This window comes from Plecotus auritus (genome assembly GCF_963455305.1).
Source record: "Plecotus auritus genome assembly, chromosome: 1".
In the NCBI taxonomy this organism is placed as follows: domain Eukaryota; kingdom Metazoa; phylum Chordata; class Mammalia; order Chiroptera; family Vespertilionidae; genus Plecotus; species Plecotus auritus.
The window spans coordinates 248,358,886-248,366,478 of record NC_137770.1 but is presented as its reverse complement, the minus strand read 5'-3'; positions in this window follow the sequence as shown (position 1 = coordinate 248,366,478).

Genomic DNA, 7,593 nt, shown 5'->3' with positions numbered 1-7,593 from the left:
GCTCAGGATGCCGGAGCCTGGCCCTGCACGGTGAGGTGGGTGTGGTGTAACCGCAGTACCAACCACCACAGGGGCTGCCCGAGGCCTTGGCCGTGGTGCCAAGTGCTTCCGGGAAGACCAGGCTCGAGCAACATGGCCCCACGCCCGAGAGGGGGCCCACCTCTGGTTTTGGGGTGCCCCTGGCCCACCGGGCCTCTCCCTGTCTCCCCCAACTGCTCGGTCTGCTGGACTCCCCACCAGCCTTCGCTGCCCCTGCCCCTGCCCCCAACACAGGCCTCAGACCATAGCAAACCCCTGGGCGGTTTCTCAGTCGCGCCCGCCACAGGGCTGGGGCCCTGCCTCCCGCCACCACCGGCCCCTCTGGTCCCCCAGGAGGCCCAGGGGAGGCCGGTTGTGGCTCTGCAGAGAGCACCTGGGCTGCAGCAACGGGTCCCCGGGGCGGGGCTGACTTCCCGTGGCCTCCAGCACCCGGCACCCAGGGAGCAGCCTGAGGTGCTAGGTGTGCCCAGCCCCGGGGGCCGGCCTCTGGGACTCCTTTGCCCCGGGGGCCTGGGGCTCCGCATGGGCAGTGAGAACAGACTCCCCGGGAGGGTCAGGGACAGCAGCTGAGCCCGCCCTTGCCTTTGGTGCCGGGAGGGTGGCCCTGGGATCAGGAAAGATCTCGGCCGCGGGGGGGTGGGGGTCCCAGGAACCTCTGCGTCTGCTCAGTGCCAGCTGTGAGGTCTCCAGGGACCACTGTTCATCTGTTCACCCCCAAACCCCTGCAAAGCATGGGGCTGTCTTCCGGAAGCTCTGGGTTGCCAAGTCCATAGCCGGAGTCTCCTGTTTTGCTGCTTAAGCGGCAGCGGCTGGAGCAGCCGTGGGCAAACTACGGCCCACGGGCCGGATCGGAGCCGAAAGAGCGGAGGGTTCTCTTGCTCTCCCCTCCGCTCCTTTACTTTGAATTTATATTAGTTCACACAAACACTCCATCCATGCTTTTGTTCCGGCCCTCCGGTCCAGTTTAAGAACCCATTGTGGCCCTCGAGTTAAAAAGTTTGCCCACCCCTGGCGCTGGAGACACGGCTCTTCCCAGGCACGGGCAGTGGCTGGCGAGCCCGGCCGCACAGCCCAGGGTCCTGGCCCCGGTGGGAGGACCGGTCGGGCCTGGGGGCCCTGGAGGCCGCATGACAACCACGCTGGCTCTCAGCTCAGATGCCGGGTGCCTGGGGTCGGGGGTCATGGCCTTGGGGGCACCCTTGGAGCACAAGGCATCTGCCGGGCACCTGGCAGACTGTAACCAGGGTGCCTATGGGCAGGCCTCGCGTGCCCCCAGCTGGCCAGCTGGGGCCTTGAGTGAAAGGCTCGGTCTGGCTGAGGGCTGGGTCCAGGTGCCACTGGGGGTTTGCGCCAAAGCCTCGGGCGCTGCTGTGGGCACCTCCTCCTGGCCCTGGCGCCCCCTCTGGGCCCAGACAGTGCGTGGCTTCGCCATCCTGCACCGGGTCTGCAGCCGGCCCTGCTCCCGGCCGGGCCCAGCGTGTTTGGGGGCGGGGGTGGGTTTCCAGGCCTGAGCAGGGGGGCTTGGGGGCAGGCACCGTTGTGGTCGGGACCGCGCTGGCAAGGCGGGGAGCTGGCTTGGCGTGGCCACGGAGCCCGGCGCCGGCCTCACGGTGGAGGGGGCGTCGGGGTGTCTGCGCGGCGAGTGAGTGAGAACGCTTCTGGGCTCACGTTACAGTTTCCACTGGAAAAACAGCCCCGTTTTGAAAGTTGGCTGAGCTTTTAACATCGCAAATATACCAGCTTCCTGAGGAGCTCACGAAGTGAAGTGGCCGCTGCCGCCGCACGGCGCCCGCCAGCTGGAGCGGCAGGCGGCCGGGAGGTGGGGACCGAGGCTGCGTGGCCCCGTCGGAGGCAGCTGTCCCAGAGGGTCCCCACTCCCGGTGGTCATCCCCTGACCTGTGGTGGGCAGGCTTCCCAGCTCCCTCCACTCCCCACAGCCACGGCGGCTGCCCCCCGCCCCGAGGCTAGGGCGCCCCTGCCTCCAGCTGCTGCTCTGAGTCGTGTGGGCACGGTGTCCCCCCGTCACCGCGGGGCGTTCCGCCGGGACGGGGCCTGGCCAGCAGGGTGCAAGCCCAGCTGGTGCGGGTCTCAGGGCGGCCGGGGCTCGGTGGGGCGGTCATTGGGAGCTGCTGCGCGTGTGGTGTGCATGCACCTGGGTGCACATGTGTGTTCGAGCATGCGTGTACACAGCGGGAGTCATCTGCCCACACGCAGGTCAGGTCTCTGGGAGGGACCAAGGTCCTGTTGGCTGGGGGTGGGCATGCTGGGCCCAGGCAGGCGTCCTCGGGGAGGGGCCCTGATCCCCGTGTCCCCCAAGCCAGGCGCCCGCCGGCCTGTTTTCTTTGGAAACAGTGAACATTCCTGGTGCCACGTGCTGACATGCAGATGACAAAGGTGCCCACGGGGTAGGCGGGACCCCCGCCCGCCCGCCCGGCCGTGCTCCCAGGCCCACGGAAGGCTCCTTCCGATGCCAAAAACATCTGGAAATGCTTCCAAGGACCGGATCCGAGCTCTTCGCACTTGGAAGCCGGCCGCCGTGTAGGACGAGGCGGCGGCGGTTCCAGCCCGTGCCTTGGCCCCCGCCCCGCCCGCCAGGGGTGCCCCAGCCCTGGGTGACTCTGGGACCAGCTCCCGGGAGGTTTCTCACAGCAGGAGCTGGAGAGGGTCCAGAAGGCTGAGCGCTGGCCCGATCCTCAGCCGGCTGAGCTGCCCTGCGGCCCTGGGTGTGTGAGGGGCCCCTCCTCTGACACCGGGTCTTGTCGAACGTCCTCGTGAAGGGTGACCCTGTGGAGAATTCTAGAAGCCACGGTGGCCCGGCTATCCTCTCTCCCGAGGTGGGGACGCCAGAGGGGCCCCACGGTGACCCCAGCCCCGCGGCATGCGCCAGGAAAGCACTCCTGTGGCTCCGTGCGCCTCGGGCGCCAGGGAGATGGGCCCCGGTCTGCGCTGCCCCCCAGCACGGGCCAGGGTCCAGGCTGGGCTCGCAGAGAGAGCAAACCCCAGCCCAGGACGCCTGCTCGCGCTCCGCCGGCTCCCAATTAGTCGCCCGCTGGGGGTCTTGGGTCAGGAAAGTCCTGAGGCCAATCATTCTTCGGCCAAATTTAGGCCCAGACTTAAAAGCGCAGGAACCAGAGGCAGCGAAAGTGGATGGAGCGAAGCAGACGAGCGTCCACAAGGTCTGCACGGGCCAGGCGGTGGCTCCGCTGCTGGGGTCACTCCAGGCTCCGTGGACGCGGGAGGGTCCTCGCCCGGGGGCCTGCTCACGCCCACCCCTGCTGGGGGCCCGGATGAGCTGTTACGCGCCGTTCACGCGTGGTGCACGTGGCTGGGGTGTGTCCAGAGGGGCTAGGAGAGGCCGCCACGTCCCGTGCCACATCTGGCCCCTGAGGGCCACGAGGAGCAGGGGGTGGGGGCTGTGGCTCCGGGCCTCGGTGTCCCTGACGCAGCCACGAGGCTGCATTTGCCACCCCCAGTGGGGTGGACTCCGCCCTGGATGCTGGCGCCGTGATGACGCACGTCCGTCACCCTCCCGAGTCAGCCCACCCGCTGCGGGGGCTCGATGGGGTGGCTGGGAAAGTGGGTGCTGAGGCCTCTACGTGGGAGGAAACATTTTCTGAGGTGGGTTTACGGGCTTCCGAAGGGCCTGACCCCAGCCAGGAGCTCCGCCCACCACGGGGTCTGCCGGGTGTCTCTGCCACAGGGAAGCCCCCCTTCGAAGAGCCTGGGCTCCCCGTGCCTCCCCCGGCACGTGAGACCCCACCCGCCACACGCCTCCTCTGAGGACGCAGCCACGCCCATGGCTCAGTGACAGGCGACTGGCCACACGGAAACGCCAGAGGAAGCCGATGAGAACCACGGAGCCACTGCCCTGACAGGCTGGTGTCCGTGGTCACGGCTCAGAAAAAAAGGCGGGCTAGCATGTGTGTGCATGTGTGCGTTTGCATGCATGAGTGCGCTAGCATGTGTGTGCATGTGCAGCCCGCTGTCCGCCGGGACGCAGGACCTCAGCCCCCACACCCCTTGGCGTTTCTGTGCGTGAGGTTCCTTCCACGGGACGGGAGTTCGGGGCTGACGGGCGAACCTGAGCGGACCCGGTGCCGGGGCTCGGGCAGCGGGCGCTCCTGCGTGCAGGTCACACAGGTCAGGTGCCTCGCGGGGTGAGTGTGGTCCCCAAGCACGGGGCGTCTGCCGTGGTGGCCTCTCCGGACTTGCACGGATGGTGGCAGGGACCTCCAGGGCAGACCTGGTGGGTCACGTGGGGCACCAGGCCGCTGGCGTCCGGGCTCCCTCAGGAGGACTGGGTCCGAGGGCTTGCGCCCCCTGCTCCACCTCGAGTGCGGCGGCGTGGCCCCAGGTGCGACAGGATCGGAGCGCAGCCCAGCACTGCCCGCTAAGAACTGCAGGAATTTCCTCCCAGCCTGAAAGGCACTCATTCACAGCCTCCCTCCAGTCACGGCCGGGCGAAAGGGCCTCTGTGATGGCAGCCGAGAGGCCGTGCTCCTGGGGGCGACGGGGAGGACGGGGGGCTGTGGCCCAGGTGCTCCTGGGGGGCTCCGTGGCGGCTGCAGGACCCAGACCCGCCTGCCGAGTGTCTCAGAGCGGACTGTCCTCGGGCAGCCCCCAGCCCCACCCTGCATCAGCCCTGGAACCCCATCATCCTGGGACCCCCGACTCCCTACCTGGTTCAGAGCCCCCGATATCTGCTCCTCTCCAGGCTGAGCCCCATTCCCAGGCCCTGGGCCCTCACCTGCCCCCACCGGGTTTCCAGTGTCAGGGAGGCTTTAGGGCGCTCTTGGCGGGCTGGGCCCCTGGGGCCGAGGCCTGTCATTGTAGGTGTGGGAGGGGGTGCGTCCTGTGCTCACTGAGGAGGGCACCAAGCAGGACTTGCTCACTCCCCACTTGGGCCACGGAGCCACGGAGGAGCTCACAACCACGCTGGCAGATCCCCACCCGCGCGTGGTCCCGTTCTCGTTAAACCCAGTGACCCGCCCACAAGCAGGGTCTGAAAGGTGAGACCTGGCCCGGAGGGCGCTGGGCAGCCACAGAAGACGGTGTGGCCAGGCGGGGCCCTGGGCGGGGGGTGTTCCTGAGTGGGATGGCTGGTGGGAAGGCAGCAGAAGAGGGGTCTCGGGGGAGGGGGGGCTTGGGGGAGGGGGGCCTGGGTCCTGGGTGGGGGCCCTGCCCCAGGCTGGGCCGTCTCCGGGGCCTGAGGCGCCAGCGTGAGTGGACTGCCCCCCACTCGCTCGGTCTTGGGCTGGAAGGAAGCGGTGTCCCCTTGTGAGTAAAACAGGATGGGGAACCATGAAGACCAGGACGGGGTGCGCTGTCACCCACGCAGCAGGTGCTGGCGCACGGTCGGGGGTAAGACACGGAGACTCTGGGGGCACATCTGGACAGAGGTCGTCATACGGCCCAGGACGGGCGCGGCGTCTGCGGCCAGTGCCTCCCCCCTCGCCCCCTGTGCAGGAGGTTCGCCCCCCGGACGGACAGGCAGTCCCGAGGCCCCTCGTGAGGCTCCACCGGGTCACTCAGCGTGACATTTCCTGGGCCACTGATGCCCAGTGCTGCCCGGGGCTGCGTGTCCACTGAGCCCGCTCCACAGGCAACACCCCGGCGCCCGGGGCCCACATGGCGGTCACAGCGGCGAAGGGACGGTCCGTGGGGCTGCCGTCTCTCCTCGTGGGCTGAACCTCCACGTTAAGCACGGCACCGTTCAGCGCTGGGCTTTCTCCCGCTGTCTGCGCAGCCGAGTCCCCCGCCGCAGCTGGGCCAGCACCCCTGGCGCCCGGGGCGGGCGGAGCCTCACGGAGGTCCTGCAGGACCTGTTTGGGACGGGCCTGTGGCCACCAGGAAGGGACCTGGGGTGCTGGGACCTCACCAGCTCCCTCAGAGCGCCACGTTGTCATGTCCCACACGAATGGCATGTTAACAGCATCTACAAGGAGCAGAGGCGGCTGGTCTGAGAGCCCCGTCTCCCGCAGAGCGGGGTGCGATCTCGGCACCGGCCCCCCGTCCAGCCCGTCTCCCGCAGAGCGGGGTGCGATCTCGGCACCGGCCCCCCGTCCAGCCCGTCTCCCGCAGAGCGGGGTGCGATCTCGGCACCGGCCCCCCGTCCAGCCCGTTTCCCGCAGAGTGGGGTGCGACCTCGGCACCGGCCCCCCGTCCAGCCCGTTTCCCGCAGAGTGGGGTGCGACCTCGGCACCGGCCCCCCGTCCAGCCCGTTTCCCGCAGAGTGGGGTGCGACCTCGGCACCGGCCCCCCGTCCAGCCCGTTTCCCGCAGAGTGGGGTGCGACCTCGGCACCGGCCCCCCGTCCAGCCCGTTTCCCGCAGAGTGGGGTGCGATCTCGGCACCGGCCCCCCGTCCAGCCCCGTTTCCCGCAGAGTGGGGTGCGATCTCGGCACCGGCCCCCCGTCCAGCCCATTTCCCACAGAGTGGGGTGCGATCTCGGCACTGGCCCCCCGTCCAGCCCATTTCCCACAGAGTGGGGTGCGACCTCGGCACCGGCCCCTCTTCCAGCAGACGAGCTCACTCCCGCAGGCGTTTCTGGGAGGCCACGTGCGCGTCTGTGACGCCTGCTGTCTGTACACTCGCCTTGGCCTCCAGTGCTTTTCCTCTCAGAACTCAGAGGCTGAGTGAAGAAAGAGCCACAGATAAGACGCTCACATGGCGGGCGGTTCTGGGAGATACAACGTATGGCACGCGGGGAGCTCCGGGGCACATTCTTGTCGGCCCCCGGCCCGCTCTGCTGGCGGCGGGCGTGGTGGTGACCAGGGCCTCCCGTGGCCTGGGGGGGCCTCGCCCGGTGGGCAGACGAGACGGGCAAACATGGAGCTGAGCTCAGAAGCCCGCCAACTCGGCTTCACAGAGGCTGCAGGGAGGACAGAGCCCTGGCGGGGCCCTGGTGGCAGCTACACACAGCTGTCAGACGCCGCCCCAGCGCTCGTGGGGGACGTGGCGGGGAGGCTGCCGAGGAGGAACTGAGGCCTGAGACGGCCAGGGAGGGGCTGCCCTGCCTGTCCCGGCCCGCTGTCCTCCGCCCTCACCCTCCACTGGCCCTGGCACCGGTCGCTGAGCAGGACGAGGGTAGCCCAGCTGGCATGGGGCTGGGCGGCTCCCTCACTCTGAACCCCAAGCCTGTGGGGAGGCTGCCACCTCCCAGCAGGATTCACGACCGTGGACGTTCCTGGGGCTGGAACCCACTTGGAACACGTGCCCCCTGAAGCCACTGGGTGGCGGGCGTCCCCGCACTGTGCACTCGCTGACGGGACAGCCGTCCGTGCTGTGCTCGGGGCTCCCGCTGTTGAGGGCTCACCAGGCCGTGTGACAGGGCGTCACCTGCAGTAAGTCACCTGCCTGCGTGCCCCTCCTCCGTGAGGCGCAGGCCCAGGCGACGCAGCGCACACCATGTTGAGGTGACGGTGACGTAGAGGATTACAATGAGCCCACAAGCCTCTTTCATCCCACGTGGCCCACTGTGGGCGAGAGGGAGCATCAGTCCCACCTGCCGGCGGGGAACAGTGTCACGTGGAGTCACGGGAGTCAGTCACCGGGA